This window comes from Chamaea fasciata, unplaced genomic scaffold (assembly GCF_029207755.1).
Source record: "Chamaea fasciata isolate MVZ Bird 193981 ecotype frontalis unplaced genomic scaffold, bChaFas1.0.hap1 SCAF_16, whole genome shotgun sequence".
NCBI classification, from domain to species: domain Eukaryota; kingdom Metazoa; phylum Chordata; class Aves; order Passeriformes; family Sylviidae; genus Chamaea; species Chamaea fasciata.
In genome coordinates this window covers 6303481-6317385 of record NW_027094101.1, presented here as the reverse complement: position 1 = coordinate 6317385, position 13905 = coordinate 6303481, and the positions used below count along the sequence as shown (strand labels likewise).

Sequence of the window (13905 nt, the reverse complement as noted above, 5' to 3'; positions counted from 1 at the left end):
CAAGGGAGTTGCTTCAAACTTTTCTGGTGTTTCCTGTTTGAAAGATGCTGGAGCAAACAAGAACCTGAGCCTGGTGGTTCAATCAAAACCCACCCTTCTATGAAGAGTGTTATTGCTTCCTTCTTTTCTCTCTGATGTGCTGAACAATTTGTCATTGTAGCGTTCTATTATTTTAATTTTTCTTACTTTTTATCTTTATTTTTCCCAATTTTTTTTCAAATTGCTTCATCTTAGAAAACCTACCTGCAGGTTTGAAATTGCCCAGATTTCAGCCAGAGCATTGATTTTATTTTGACACCTATTAGACGTGAATCAAATTTTTTTTATTTTTATAACCCATTCCTGAAGACAGGGGAAGTGACAGCTTTGATAAAGCAGGGAGCTGAGAGCTGCTGAGCATCTCTGCTGAGCCATGTTTAGTGTGAAACCTGTCACCCCTCTCTCCTTTAATTGGGTTTCAGTCATCAGAAGGAGATGAAAGCTTTGGGCTGGTGTTTGGATGCTTAGGTCTCCAACAAACACACAAGCAGCTTTGGTTTCAGAGCAGATTACAGCTCAGGTCATGGTTAATCTACCTACATGGTCTTACAGTGGTTGCTGGCTTTCCAAGAAGGCCTGACCAGAGGAATTCCCTATTTTATTTGTGGGATCTCGAAATATCACAAAGATCTGCTTCGTTTGTTCATACAAAGATGAACCAAGTGACTTGAGATGCCAAGTCTTGAGTAACAGGTCTAGGAAACAAATCTTCAAGTTAGTGAGCTGAATTCAGGTAATGATGCTCTTCCACCTCCCTTGCCAAGGCTGAGGACATGGCTTTAACTCCTTGTTTAACAGATGGTAGCTCCCCCGTCCCTAAACTCTCACTTTACTTGTGTCTTAGAGGACTTGATGCCTAAAGTAGTTTTTTCGAAAGAGAAGGAGTAGAGAGGAAAGCACAAGTACAGAAATATGTCAGCTGAATGCTAAAGTGTCAGTATTGATCAGTGTGTGCCCACCTGAATGGCCAAGAACTCCTCAGAGGGAGAAACATCAGCCTTCCCAATTTTTATTCACCTTGTGAATCAAATACCTTGACAGACCAAGCTTAAAATGACTCTTTTTATAAACACATTGAAAGAAGGTTTGTTACAGTGAGAGCCCACAAAGTTAAGGATAAGCTTAGAAATTTACCTCCTCTATCAGTGCTGAGCAAATATGCTGAAAATGTCATTATACACTCAGATAAGGTCGCTGAAGCGTTGCTAGTTTGACATGTTATTTATTCCTACCTCTGAAAGAAATCATTGGGAAATGATGGGTTAAAATAAAGTCTTTATCATGAAGGGGAAAAAAAGCAAGACAGACTATATACAGAAGTCACAAGGAAGTTTTACTGAACAGGAAGATGACTACAACTACAAGCATGGGAGAAGCACGGCTTCAATCAAATAAAGGTGTAAGAGAAGGGGCTGACATTAAACCAGGTAGAATGAGAGTGATTTCTGATCTGCAGTTCCTTCTTGTAAAATAAAACCTCTGACTCCTGGAATTGTATCTACTACAGGAAAGATACGTAGAAGGAACATATTAAAGTTGGGAATTTGGAAGACACAGGTTGTAGAATTGAGGCTCTGAGTGCTTTACACTGAACTGAATCTGTTGTGTTCACAAAGTTGTGATTGGTGCATGAAATCTAGGCAGATACAGCTAATAATTTGTAATTAAAATTGTCAGTTTGAATGTGTTGAGGTTGTGGAAAGGAGTAGAGTTTCAAAAGTGTTTGTTTCCAAATCACAGAATCATTTAGGTCAAAAAAGATCTCAGATCATTGAATCCAACCTATGACCCAACACCACCAGACCAAGTCTGTCAACCAGACCATGGCAGTGAGTGTCATGCCCAGTCTTTCCTTAAAGAAATGGCAAATCCACCACTTCTCTGGGCAGCCCATTCCAATTCTGTGAAGAAATTCTCACATCCTTTTGTATCTGAATATTGGCACAGGAATTTCGCTGATTTCTGCACAAAAGCCCACTTTGTGAGCAAGGGAACCCTGATGGACTGAGCAGAGGGCAGAGGAGCACCTGGAAAAGTGCTCTTGGTGTGTGACTCACAGTCCTTGAGCTCAGTATTAGCAAATGAACTGAGGTGCTGATAGCTCTCCACAGCCGGGTATATCACATCTGACATCTTTTTGTATTCTGTGCTTGTGTGGGGACAGCTTGAATTATGCCTGAAGGCGTTTTCCACCTCCACACACCCTATCTACCAGAACCCCTTTGCCTCTTGACACCTAGCTGCAGGATGCATTGATTTTCCTTCACTGGTATAAAGACTTTAGCATGGATATCACTCACTGGCTAGGTCTTTACTGCTAATGAAAACCTCAGATTACAAAAACACAGGAGATGTAGAGCTGTAGAGAAATGACACCCGGTTGAGACTGCCTCCCTGGTGCCTAGGATATTATCTTAAGGAAAACATTTGAAACCTTGGCTCAGGAGAGGGATTCAAATAATATGAAAAGAGTGGGTTTAAACACACAATTTTATCTCATCTCCTCTACCTTTCTTCCTTTCCATGAAGCAAAAGAACATTTCCAGGAAGCCTGAGCTGCTGCTGCTTGGCCCATGGTGGGCAGGCTGAGATTTCAAAGAAAGGCTTGGTTTGTTTAGTTATCTGAAATGATCTGGACCATCTTCCAGAGGTGCTGGTGGAAAAGTGCAGCTTGATTCCAGGAACAAAAGAGACTGATCAAATCAGTGCTTTTTGGATAAAGTGGGAGGAAAGAGTTGTGAGGAGTGTTCAATTAGCATTTCTTACTGCTAGGAGCCCTGTGTTTACAGGCAACCAAGCGGATGTGAAGTGTTCCTTATGCAAATACTACTCTCCTGCTTTTCCTGCTCTCCTCTACTCTTCCAGCTGAAGAAGAGATTCTTCAAGGTTGGCTGCTTCAAGGAAGATTGATTAAAATCAGCTGCAGTTTGCCTTAATTGGATCCATATGCTTGGAGAGGGAGCAGGACTAGTTAAAGTCCTCGTAATTAGTTCACAGCTGGTTGGTGAGAATGAAACTCCAGTTAGAGTTCAGATGAGTGGATCCGTATAGATAAAAGACAAGTAGATGGGGTGGATTTTTTTACACTGAGATGTGTTTGGGCTTGAAAATCACTGCTAGTCCCATAGCCAAGCTGGCAGCCTAATCCCTTTGACTGTGTGCATGTGTATTTATGAGGCTAAAGGGAAAGAGTCTGTATTTTCTGGCGTTTTTCTGAGTGAAAAGAATCACCTGTGGATGCTCACAGTCAAGAAAACCTGACAGAAAACTGGGAGAGGATCTCAGGAGTAGACAAAACGCAACAAGGGCAGTTTGTCAATGGGAAAGGGTCATGACTGGGCACGAACTCTGGATGTCCGACTTTGATTGCCATGTCCCTGCTCATAATAGTAACTGGTTGTGTTTAGCCTCTCTGCCAGTCAGTAACAAGACAACAACACTCTCAAAAATGCAGTATTATTCATACATATTGGAATGATTGATTTTTGCCTATTATTTCAAAACTTAGAAAGAGCTGACTAACTACATAGTGTGGGGACAGTCATCAGAAAACTTACCCCAGACAGAAGCTGGAATTTATGTTAATCTTTGCTGTTAGAATAGAAGGGACTGAATTACCTATTACGGTGTCCTTGAGGGAAGTGCCTGCTGGGTTTAGTTCTCCAGGAGTGAGATGTCCATGAATGATAGAAGTGCTGGACATCCAGAGCATTCACATGTTTCTCTTTCCCCTTATCTCTGCAACTTCTGTGGTTGGGCTGGCCTCCTCCTTCTTCTAGCACTGTATTTTGAGAGAATAACAAAACATCTGGGAGCTGTACCCCAGGGGAAGGTGGACAGAGAATGTTTCTCCTCTTTAAGCATTAATGACTCATTTTATGGTTAGGGCTTAGGCAGCCAGGCAATGACTAGCTTGGAGTTAAGAACCCAAGGCAAAGCCGAGGTCATTTAACAGTCTAACTGTTCATTTTGTGACCAGTGAAGAATGATGAATGAATCATTTACACTGTTATAAAACTTAAAAAGGACATAGTCAACCTTTCAAAGTTCTCTAATTGGCCTCTCAAATGCTCACAAGCCTTCTTCCTGGATTATCTCCATGCCCTCCCTTTTCACAAACTTCCTGTCCTTTTTTCTTCATCTGTGCGTGCTGAGGTCTGTGTTAGCCTCTGTGGCACAGCTGGTCCCTATTGAAAACCTCACCTATCTAAGTTCAGCCTTTCATTTATTTTTTTCTAGAAGGCTTCTTTAGATGGTTCTGGGCAAATCATTTGGCATGTCTTCAGTCAGGTACTGCTTTTGGCAAGGCGTAGGAACAAATTTGCGTGTACTCCAGGGGGACTTAATTATGAGATAGAATAACTGAGAGCATACAGCAGGAGACCCAGTAAAGAGAAGATGAAGAGAAGTGCAGGTCCAGGACTGCAGAAGGTGGGATCATAACTGTGCTGCCCCACTCATCCAGTTCATGGGAGTGTGCGGGAGTGGATGGGGAACAGAGTGATTTGTGATCAGTTCCACAGGTTCCTGGATTTGATCAGCAATAAGCTCATCTTTTGCAGGCAAAACTTATCTTCTAAATCTCACAGGCAGCAGCAAGTCTGCACTGACCTAAGGAACTGTATCTGCTCAAGTGTTTATAGTCAGAGACCACTCTGGGGGTCACTCCACAGTTTTGCTCAAAACAGCAACTAAAACCATGCAATAAACAGACATCATGGATATTAATTTATGACAGATCAGAGGGGTGTAGTGCTTGCATAAACAGAATGGGAGAATATTCACACAGGAAGCTGGCTTTGATTGGAGAAGGGGCCAATGAGTCTGGTTCTGGGGATGACAACAGCAATGGAGATGGGATGTCACAGACAGTAGCATGCCAGGGGCAGAGGTGACCATGGAGTCGCGCAGCATGTCCTGGTGGATGGCCTGAGCCACACCTGTGCTGTTACACCACCTTCACTTCAATTATCTCTTGAGCTGGATAGCAGAAACTAAGTCTGAACTGCTTTGCTGCGTGGGTGTCCCTGGGGTTCACAGGGATCTGCTTAAGGGGATGTGCTGAAGTGGCACCCAAATGAATGGGAAGGAAAAGAGCTTCCCCCATAATGTGCCCATAAATTGTGCTGAAAGGATTATACATCTTATTGGGGAAAAAACATCGTGTATCTTGTGCCACGTGGATTAGGTACTGCAGGAAATCCTAGAACTGGTGTAAAATGGAAGGAGTGCAGAACCTCCAGCTGTGATCCAGCCCCTGGGGATTATGTGACACTGAATTAGCTGGGGCTATGCAAATATTTGTACATGTTAATTCTGAATACATTGCTGTTATTAGAATTAACAGAAATTAGAAACATTCCAGGGGAGCAGAGAGGAGAAGCATAAACATGTCAGTTACTTGTAGGTTTGTCATTAGGTGGTTCAAGGAGGAGCTGTTTGATGGCCTTGGTGGCCCCAATAAATGTGATGTGCAAAGTGGATGTCAAATGGAACAAGGACATGCACAGAACAGACTTGCTAATGTTTGTTAACATCAGGGACCACGAGTGCACAGATTCACATTTGTGCAGGAAAGTTTTACCAACATGCCCTTTAAAAAATTTTTTTTAAAGGAATTTGCACATTGAATATTAAACACCTGAAGCTCTATAAATTCTACTGCCAGAACTGCCACCGTATTGTTTATTTCATGCAGCACCTTTCTCAAAGTTCTGCAGAAACTGATTAACATTTGCATAATACATTTAACACGAAAATCCAGAATAAATTCATTAATGTTATCCTGCCACTACCCTTGAAAATATCAGTGGCTGTGTGGCATCACAAAGCTCATTAGACGAGCAGAGGCGGAGGAAGGGCGAGCGCTGGATTTCCTGAAGAGCTCTGAAACAGGAAAGGTCAGTGCACTGAGTGTCACCACCTGAGCAGTAGCACGGGGAGCTCAGGGCAGGCATGGAGAGCTGGACCATAGGGAATATCCTGCTGGAAAAGGGCGCTGTACCACTACACATGAAGCATGAACTTCAGGAGGTGCCATCCATGCTGGAGTAGAAAAACCGAGCACAAAATGCAGATGAGGATGCTGCTACACTAAGGAGGAGGCTGCTCCTGCAGCATGTGTGCTCTGCAGGGTCAAGCGGCAGGAAATTGTTCCAGTCCTTCTGTGGTGTAAGAACCCTGGCTTAGAACAAACCTTGGTTTTCTGAACAGGTGTTGCAGAATAAATGTGATGTTTTAAAAGTCATTCTAGGCTTGGTTGCATGGCACCAGACTGCTAAATCTGGGGTGTGTGCACTGCCTTCATGGGAGTGTGGGGACAGAGACACCACTCTTGTTGCGGCTCTTGTATGGTAAAAAGAGCAACAATGTACAAAAATTAGTAATTTCAGCTACAACGGCACATTCAAACTCTCAGTTGTGTATTTAAATTCCCACCCAAAAACTTAAAATGTGTGCCATTGAAGCAGTAGTTAGTAGCAACTCCAGAAGGCTTCAGTGTGTTTCACTGATCCCCAGAATCACATTGTGGGTGAAAGCAAAGGCTGATGAGAAAGAAGCTACCATTTTAAAATAAGACTTCACTTTCAAACTCCTCTAATCTTACTTATCATATAAAGAAAAAGCAAAGTTTTCAGGAAGCGATAAGAGTGACTGTCCCTTTATAGTTTTCTTGTTTTTCTCTGTAGTCATTCAGTGGCACAAATTAGTTTTCAATTGTTTTTTCTTCATTTTCTATTATTTTTCTGCTGCTTTGAATTCAGCTTGCATGTCACAGAAACAAAACAAAAATGTCATTTAGACCTTTATAACGCAAATAACGCTTCGCAAGGTTTGTTTACTGAGGCTTTTGCCATCTCTCTGACTATTACGATTACCATGTCCATAAGTTGCAGCTCTCTTCACCATAGGCTTTTAGGTTTCCATTACTCATTACCATTTCAACCTTTGGTTGATGACCCAATTATTTCTGAGTTTTTGATTAAAACAAAGTAATAGGTCACACTTTCATGCTGCCCTTGTCTTTGCCATTTCTGTTGTGGTCTGGCTTTGTAAAGTCCAAGTTTTCAGTAACGTTCTTCAGCAGTTTTATTCTTCTGATAAAGTTACTCTGGTTATGGTGCCATATTTTTCCTTTACTACTTGGTATATGTAAAACTTGACACCATCTCTAGGAGACAAAAGGCCAGGATATGTCACCAAGATTATGGAAAAGATACAAGTCAGAATTTAATAATGTTTTCTCTGAGTGTGCAATGAGGGGAAGAGGAAAAATCTGCCTGTTTCATGTCACAGTCAAGAGTGGGCAGTGTTTGTAATGATGTTAAAATATACATGAGGAAATGGGGAGATGCTCTGAGCTGAGGCCCTGGTGGGGGTGGCAGTGTGCATCAGAGAAACGCATTTTTGTGTGACCTCTGTCGGGAGATTCAAGCATGTGAGATGTTGGTACCTTATCTTACGTATCCCAGAACTCTTCCCTTTGATCAGACTGACCTACCACCTCTGTGACACTTGGAGGCAGAGATTTACATTTAAAAAAACCCCAGGGTTTTCTCTGAAGAATTTCTTTGAATAGTAGGCAGGAAACTCAGCATGCCTTTGTCACTCAGGTGTGTGGCACTGAGCATTCATCCAGCAGTGCAAGCTCATGGTGTGCCCAGGGGGTAAGTGGGGAGAAGTAGCACCCCAATAACAGAGCTTTTCTGTCAGCACACCCTGAACACAGATCATGATACAGACCTTTCCTGGCCCAAATTTGGCTCAATTTTCATTTGCTGTTGTTTGATAAGACTTTAAAGAGACATGGACCCAGACAAGTCAGAAAAAAGTAATTGTTTTTGACAGCTTTCCTAGCTAGATTTGAAAGACAGGTAAGAGTGGAAGATGATGCCTAATCTAGGCAGAAAGGCTGTTCTTTTTAAATGAGGATGGACAGTTGGAGTGGCAGGATAAGTGAAGTGCTGTGGGAAGAGCATCCCCTTCGTATCTTTCCAAAAAATGAGCAGTGTCCCATGTGGGGGTTCTGTGTTCAGGAGGGGAGGTCTGGAAATCCCGGCTGTGTTCCGTGCCGATGGGAGGGCTCCCAGGTGATCCATCACAGCCCTGCTCACCCGAGCTCAGCTCCATCAGGAGCTCTGCTGCTCCCTCTGATCGGCATTTAAACCCCGCGTTCCCTAAATGATGCAGCAGCTCTGTGCCTGTTCTGTGCATTTTTGGCAGGACATTTAAAGCAAAATAAAAATTCCCTGAAAGCTGTTGTGCATGTTGGACATGACAGAAGATGTTCAGCTGAGATTGTGACCTTTCAGAACAAAGACACCGCTTTTGAAAAGGGGGTTCATTGTGCTTCTGGCTCTAGTAAGATGAAAAACTTGAAAAGCCAGTAACATGAAGGCTGTGCAGCAAGGATGAGCTCTCCAGAGGTCCTCTTGTGTATTTTTGGTTGTCTTCCAGTGGATACATTCTTTCCCTCTGTGCAGTGCTACCACAGTTCCAATCAGTAGTAATTACAGAAATGTTCTCATTTTTATGAGTAGAGGGATGTGAAAAGCTGTTGACAGCAGTTTGCAAGGGAGCTCAGCTGTGGAGCTGCTTTCCCTCTAGATCCATCACAGCCAGAGCTGCTGACCTTAAGGTTATTTCCCAAGGAGTCAGGGCTTGCTCAGGGGTCAGTCTGTTCAGTGTGCAAGGAAAAGTGTGATTAGATATGTGTGAGCTCTTATGATTAATATTAACATGGTGGAGCTGCCTGAACATTTAAATACAACACTGGGGAATTTAATTTTATATATCTCTGTGTGTGTGTGTGTGTGTATTTGCAGATGATTATTAGAATGCATGTCAGTGGATTGGAGACATTCCTTAGGATCCTCTTCAGGTGGTGGGGGGAAGGAATAGTGATTGTATGACATGAAATGGTTTCCCCAGTGCTGCAAGTGGCTGTGCCATGGTACCACATAGGCAGTAACTTCTACAGCCAAGCAGTTTGAGGATTGAATGTCAGTGTCTTTTGGCTTTCCTGCTTTCTCAAGGTCTCTGACATCTTCTGAGTGTGATGCTTCTGTTGACACTGCTTAGAAGACAGATCTGTGTCTGTATCTGGAGATTTTTGTGTGGTCCATTCTCTCAAGCATCCTAGAGAAAAAAAACCACTGGACATGCTGCAAGCAGACCTGTCAGTCAATTCACCAAGTGTATTCCTCCTAAGCCTACCCTTTCATCCTTTCCATTTTAGTTCCTTGGCTATTTCGTTCAACTTAATGCTCTTTACTGATGTTTCCTGCTTCCAGGGGATCAAAAAGATAGTCTGAGTCCTTTAGATATGTGTGAAAGTTAGAGATGATGCCCTTCTACCAATTTACTCAATGATAACTTGGAAACTTGTATCTGGGCAAGACTGCTTCTGAAGTATTTATTTCTTCAGGCAGGCAGCTCAGGATAATGTTGAATTTGCTGGTTGGAGCAGTTAACTCAAAGCTGTTCAGAATCCAATAGATTGCCCCATAGCCATTCTTCTTATTGTTTCAGTTTATCCACAAATCTCTCTTACTCCTGTAAAATTGAAATGAAGATGAGATGACTGTCCCCATCTGAAAAGATTTCAGTGCTGCATGAAGTCTCCTTGCACTCGCAGAAAAAACAATTGAGCTTTGAGCTTGAACTGAGAGACAGATAAGATCACCAGGAGATTTCCACAGCAAATGCAGAATATATTCTTCTCTAATGGATTCTTAGTGCTGTCTGGCAAGTAATTGAATTACTTGGGTATGAAGGGAGAGGAGACTGGGTTGGGGGTTTTTGGTGTTTGGTGGATTTTTTTAAAGCTCCCAAACTTTGTGAAGATAGGAAGTAAACCACGGTTTCTCTGCGTAACACAGGAATGTCTGTCAGAGATGGGGAAGCTAATTAAAATGTCACAATATGTACATGAGGGTGATGAGGCAGAAAAGACCAATCACTTCCTTGGTTCTAGGAATTTGTCTGTCTCCCTGCTTCTATCTATTCACTGTGAAATCTGCAAGTAATTCATGCTCTGGGGGTAGGAATGAGGCCACTGGGTAAATCTGGCCTCTCTCTCTCTCTCACTGGAGTAAAGCAGAAAATAAAATAAATCCATTCTTACTCTGCTGCAATTACTGAGGGAGTCTCACTCCAGCTGGGCTATAGCAAAAATGCTGGTTTCTGCTGGCCCATCGTAGCCAACACTGGCACACTCTGCCAGAGAACCAGTGCTAGCAGAGGTTAGTACTGGGGCAAACTGGGAGGGTTCCACAGCCAATCTGTTTCAGTGCACAGCATGTGAGGGGACAGAAGCGAAGCGGCGTCCGCCTCTTTCCCATCCTTTTGTTTAAAAGTACGGAGTATGTCCTGGAAAGCCAAGGGAATGATGGAGAGAGATAATAACACACCCTTTGGTGTATTCTTTGGAAACACGGGAATGGCCAAGAGGTGGTCCAAGCCTTACAGCCTGCATCATTGAAAACCATTGAACAACAGCAAAATGATATAAAAAAAAAAAAGGGGGATGATCATCAGGGAAATTGCTATAATGGTAAGATAATTAGAATGTGGAATGATTAACATTAGTGTGCTGCATTGGCAAGGACTGTGCAAGTTGACATAATGGGCCTCTTCCATATCAAACATGCAGTTTTTCAGCATTCAGTTTAACACTTTCATGTGACTTTAATGGAGCTCACAGCTGAAACAAGCACTTGGTGCTCATGTAACGTTGCACAGTACCTTTCCTCTCCTGTGGCTACTAGAAGGATCTGCTTTTTTTGCCTTTTGTGCCTACTGATACTGAAGAATAAAAGCCACTCTTATGATGGAATTCTTCTACATTGTTTTGAATGACAGCTAGACATGAATTCCTGGGCATTTTCTTCCTGTTGTGCCTGATGGAAATGAACTTCCCTAGAAAAAAAAGTCTCTGAAATTTCAGAACGTGGTGGTCGTCTTCTCAAAGAGAAAATACAGGGACTCAGGATATCGTATACTGGTATTAAAAACAAAATTTTTTATAAAGTCTACTTTATAGTCGGGTCAGAAAACCCTCTCTATTTATCATCTTTAATGTTTACAGATTCCTCCTGCCAGCCCTTGTGTGTGGGCCCTTGGATTTGCCAAGACTAAACTGGTGCAAGAAATGAGATTTAGCACCACATTTAATGGGTGGTTTTGTAGCCTGATTGAGTTTGGAGTAAAACTTGGAATGCAGAATGACCTCAGTGGTCCCCATCTCTACCAATCATTGCAGACCAGTAAACATTTGTTCTCCTTTGATTCCCACCAACCCTACTGCCTCATGTATGAAGCAGGGCATTGGATGTTTTGTCTCCCTCCATTTCCCCAGGATCTGCAGTGGCTTTCTGCTTGCTGTGCTTAGACATGGGCTGGTGTTTGGTGTTTGTGCTGGGGCACTTCTGGACACCACAAGCTTTCCCCCACCTCTGCACATGCTGAGATCAGGCACATCCTTCATTGCAGCTGATAAAATCTGCTGGTGTGCTGTGGCAGAAAATCCCTTGATCTCAGTCGTGCTTTTCTTTTTACTTGTACCCCTCTACTATGTAAATAAAACATCTTTTTTTCTCTGTAAGATGTGGGAGAGCACAGTGCCCAAGCCCCCCTCTCCGCTCGGTGCAATTGCAGTCACGCAGCTGTGCAGTGAATATGGAGAGGGTGTTCAGTGTGGCTTGTATTTTGTGGATTATTTTCTCGCTCCTTGTGACCCTGCCTCAAATGAAATTCCTGCACTTCATCCTTCCTCGGGGCTGGGCAATCAGCAGCTACGATCGAGGGCTGTTCAGGGGGCAGTGCTCGGGCATACAAAGCAGACTGAGCAACCAGGACTAATGGGGAGCAAGGCCGGGAGCAGAGACAGAAATACGGCAGAATAAGATTCATTAGGGATCAGATTCAATAACTGCAAAATGATGAGAAGTTTATGATCAAAGGCTTACTTCGAGCATTTTAATGACATAGTCATTTAATCCGTTTAAAGCAGATAGATAAGGAGTTAAGTGAAATCTACAGCAGCTGCCTTTCTGAGCTGTTTATGAACCTGTTCCAGGCTACAGATCACTGTGAAAGGCACAGGATGGATGCTTGCTGTAGTAATTGAGTAGTATATAACGGGCTACCAGGCTTTACAGGCTGATTTACGTATGAGGTCGGTAAAACTTAATGCAAACACTTGTGGTTTGTGTTATTGGGGTGCGTGGTTCCTCAGTTATTTTTAATGTGTGTGCTACTAGCAAGAGCACAGAATGAAGGGAAGAGCAGAGTTACTTAAAATCCTCTCTGTGCCAGGGTACTTAATTCCCAGTGGGTGTATCTCCTCTGGAAGTAACATCAGTATAGGCTGTTGTGGTGACAAGATTCAGATGGGCTCTGACACTCAAACCACCAGGTCATCAACCATAGGAATTATGCGTCTGAATAAATCCAGGAGGGTCGGGGGGGCATGCAAATTCTTCCCCATCTTTTCCTTTTACTCTTGCACTTTTGCCACCCTCTGACTTCCTCTTGGGGACCTTCCTTGGTTAGCTAACTTCCTTCCCAGCTTTTCTTGACAAACACTTAAAAACTCCCATGAGACGGTTGGTGGCATTTTGCTGCCTGTGCCCACAGTGTACAGCTCAACTCAGTCCCTCATTCTCACAAGCTTTTAGCCTCCTGGACACCACGAATTGCAGCTGGACTGCTGCACGTGCTTGTGGACTGCACCTTTTTCTGTTTCTCAGATATTCCCTCTCCCCTTAAAAACTCTCCTAGTGCACACACAGGTTTATAAGGGTGCTTACAGCTCCTACATCCCACCTACTCCTTCCCTTCGATTAAACCCCTGGTCCCGTGCACACACTGCTGTGGAGAAGCAAGCAGAGGGGGCTCTTTCTCTACTCACAGCTCGAGGCTTGTTGAGCTGCTGGAAGCAAAGTAGTTGCTGCTGCTGCATTGTTTAAGCCCATGTTACAGCCCCGGCTGTGCGTGATGCAGACACGGGATCAGAGCTGGTATTGAGCTGGTGGGGAGCAGGGAGAATTTCCCAGGGCTCCAGGGCATCTTGTTTTCTACTTATACAGAAAGTTGCTGTCCTGCAGTGGTATCGATTGGTTTTAAAATAGGGAGGTGATAAATGGAGATTTCAGGTGGTTCTGGTCAATGTGACTGCAAGGGATGGAGCCATTTAAATCGAATCTGGAATATCTTACCTTACCTCATGCTGGTTTTCCTAGGAGGGATCTGCTTATGGCTAAGAAGAACAGTGTGGTCCCATGGAGGGGCCTTCTCAGCTCTCTTCACTTGTGCTTTGCATGGGAACCACCTGCATCCTCTTTCTCCAGCTCCTCTCCCCCACACCAGCTCCCTTTCTGCTGCGGTGTTTGGGATGCCTGTCACAGCTGCTCAAAGGCTGCTGCATGTCTGAGAGACCAGCCAAGGCTGAAGGTTACAAATCCCTTGCAGCGTCCCCTGGCAGCCAGGTTATAGATCAGGGTTTAAGCAACCTTGGGTCTGCTGTCAATCTGCATGTTCCCATTTCCTGAAAGAGAATGGGAAAATATTTGTCTGGTTTGAAAATAAGTAAAATTTGTCTTTTGAAATGCTGGCACTCACAGACAAATCTCTCATTACTCCACTCCCCTGTTGTTCCCCTGTGTCCCTGTGTTTTTTTCAGCTACCCTTCTTTCTCAAGAGCTTAGAGACTGAGCACTTGAGAGTTCACTTGTGGAAAGTAATGTACAAAACCCTGGATTTCAATTCATCTTCTGCCTTCAAGTACCTTGTGCTTTGAGGGTGCCCATTGCACTCTGTTTACACGTGACTGTTTCAGTGGTGATAATGCTTTGAACTAGCAGC

The 13905-nt window shown here is 43.5% G+C and overlaps 1 protein-coding gene across 3 annotated transcripts in view; it reads left to right on the top strand.

Annotated features, from left to right (window-relative positions):
• MAD1L1 (mitotic arrest deficient 1 like 1) overlaps positions 1-13905 on the top strand; it is a 347279-nt gene that overhangs the window by 194791 nt on the left and 138583 nt on the right. The gene's annotated exons all lie outside the window — the stretch shown is intronic.